Source organism: Gavialis gangeticus, unplaced genomic scaffold, assembly GCF_001723915.1.
Source record: "Gavialis gangeticus isolate Ggan-Ray unplaced genomic scaffold, GavGan_comp1, whole genome shotgun sequence".
NCBI classification, from domain to species: domain Eukaryota; kingdom Metazoa; phylum Chordata; order Crocodylia; family Gavialidae; genus Gavialis; species Gavialis gangeticus.
In genome coordinates, this window is record NW_017729024.1 from 89,723,163 (window position 1) to 89,726,237 (window position 3,075).

Genomic DNA, 3,075 nt, shown 5'->3' on the forward strand with positions numbered 1-3,075 from the left:
GCCGCCGCCCGCACCTCACCGCACCGCCCGGGGCCGCGCCGGGAGACGGACTGCGGGCGGCGGCCAATGGGGACGCGCCTGCAGCCGCCCCTAGCTCCGCCCAGCGGAGGGCGGAACTGGGCAGGTGCCGCGCGGGAAGGCGGGGGAGGGGAGCGAGCTCCTCCCGCATGTGGCAGCAGAGAAATTCCGGGAGCCCTGCTCTGGTCAGCCCTGGGGAGGCACCAACCAGAGGCGGGGAGAGATATCGCCTTGAGCTGTCTGGAGAGACCGTGGCTGGGAGCTGCACCATCAGCCCGGCGTCCTGCCATTCCTCCCCCTGCCCTGAGGAGGCTCCCGGCTGGGGAGAGGAAGGAACGGGTCGCAGAGCAGGGGCGTCTCAAGCCTTTTTTGTACCCGGGCTCGTTTGTACACACCAATGTAAACACAACCCAGTGCCCTGCATTTTCTGGCCGCTGCTCCCCAGTGTGTGGGGCCCCACGTGGCCCCTGGCAGGCTACAACTCGGCCAGCCCTGCTTTCCCGTGTGTTTCTCGCTTCTTGGCCTCTTGAAGGCTCAGATCAAGGTAGCAACTCCTTAACCTGGCAGGGGAAATACCATGTATGTGTCCACAGAAGTCAGTTTTCCGGAACTGCTTCACAGGAGAACTGCTCTTCTGGCGTGGTTCAGTACCCGCTGAGGTTCAGAGGCTTTAAGCTCACTTTATGGAAAGGGGAGACTCCTCCCTAGCTTGCTTTGTGGCCACATGGCTGAGGGCAAGCAAAACTCAGGGGCATCCGAACCCCAAACCTCCGGCTTGGGCCTGCAAGTAGGATGCCCGCCACAGTTTTTTGGAAACATCTGAAGCCCCAGGTGGGGGTGGAGGATGTTTGCCAGTAGTTGGGCCATGTCTGGTTCTTGACTCTTGGATTTGGAATTAGTTTTGGCTAATTTGGCCTCAGATACAAATGTAAAAAAAAAAGAAAAGTGTTTCTCCTTTCAAAAAGAATCCATTTTCAAAGTTTGCTGATGCGTTTTTCAAGTTTGTCCCCAACCCTTTCATATATTCTTGCAACCCGCTTTTGGGTCACAAGCTGTGGGTTGAGAAACACTGGCCTAAAGCAGGGGGAGGTTACCCCTGACATGCATGCCAGAGTGTGGCACCCAAAGGCGTTTCATTTGGCCTGTGCACCTCAGGGCAGGTCGCAGGGAAGAAGCCAGGGCTGTGCTGTCACAACAAGGATCAGGCCCCTTGCAGCTCCCCCTGCTGCCCTCCCTCAAGCCGCACCACAATTGGAGGGTGTTTTTGGCACTGCTCAAAAACTGCCAACCCCTGTCCCAGAGTCACAGAGAAGTCAAGCTGGAAGGGACCTCCAAAGGTCATCTAATCCAACCCCCTGCCTGAGGCAGGATCATCCCCACCCAAACCATCCCACACAACCATAATCTAAACTCTACTAGGAATACTCTCAACCCTGACACAACACACACCTAACACCCTAACCTGCCACAAAGCAGGGGAACCACAGCAGCCAACATCCTGCTTCTATAAAATGTTTTCAATATACACTCAAGAGGTCTGACCCAGCCTGTCCCAGAAGACAAGGCTGAAGTGGCATGACTTTATATTACATTTGTATTTGTCAATATGTATTTTTTTTGATGAAATGCTGATACTTTAGTATGTTTAATTCCTTCCTTGTTACCTTTAATTGTGGAAAGCTGAGGTTTGAATAAAAGGAACTGGGAATAAGGAAGCAACTTCAGCCTCATCCCAGAAGAGAAGGATCCACCTCCCCTCCAGAAAGTACCAACCCTCCACTGCTTGCTCCTCAAAATATTCCCTCCCCCCCAGGTATTTGGGTGTCACTACTTGGGGGGGGTACCCCCCAGGTGAACAAGGCAGGCTGTTGGCCTGTTTTGGTCAAATTGACCTAAGCACCCAGTTATGAGGATCCATTGTAGCAGGGGCATTGTGTCTACCTGGATCTCTTGAGCATATGTCTTAACAATATTTCATAGAAGCAAGATGTTGGCTGCCGTGGTTCCCTTGCTTTACCTGTGGCAAGTTCCAGTGTTAGGTCTGTGTTGACGGTTGGGGTTGAAGGTGGTTTGGACGGGGATGATCCTGCCTCAGGCAAGGGGTTGGACAAGATCAGGGGCGGGCAATTATTTTGGGTGGAGGGCCATTTACCCAGTTTTGGCAAGCTGTCAAGGGCCACATGTGTAGCCCCGCCCCTTGACAGGTGCCCTGCCCCCAGTCAGCATCTTGGGACCAATGTCCCAATGTCTTGGGACCAGTGTCCCAGGGTCAGCACCGGTGGGGCCCAAAGCGGGGTGCAGGTTGGCAGGGATCTGTGGAGCTGGGCTGAGCTGCACCAGCTGGGAGAGGGGGGAGCTGGCCCAGCTCCATAGAGCCCCTGCCAGCCGGGATCCTGTGCTCCTGCCACCCTGCTCTGGGTCTCACTGACACCAGTGCGGGCCCTGTGTCCCCCCACCCAGCCCCGTGGTACAGGTGGGGGGCAGCATGCAGCCCCAACCCCCTGCTCCCTGGCAGGGAAGGAGCTGGTGCTGAGTGCAGGGGAAAAGCAGCCCCTCGCCCACCCTGTGGCCCATGCTCCCCACTGCAGCTGCTCGCAGCCTGTGTGGGGTTGTCCTGAGCAGACACAGGCAGCCCCATGTGGGCTGTGAGTGGTTGCAGTGCACGGTGCCAGCCACAGGGTGGGCGAGGGGCCACTTTTCCCCCATAGAATCATAGAAGTAGGGTGGGAAGGGACCTTGTAGATCTTCAAGTCTGACCCCCTGCCTGGGCAGGAGAAAAACTGGGCTTAAATGACTCCAGCCAGGTAGGCATCAAGCCTCTTCTTAAAGACCGCCAGGGTAGGAGCCAGCACCACTTCCCTTGGAAGTTGGTTCCAGATCCTAGCTGCCCTGACTGTGAAGTTGTTCTTATGGATGTCTAATCTAAACCTACTCTCCAACAACTTGTGGCCGTTATTCCTTGTTATGCCAGGGGGCGCTAGGGGAAACAAGGTCTCTCCCAAACCCTTCTGGTCCCCCCTAGTGAGTTTATAGATGGCAACCAGGTCCCCCCTCAGC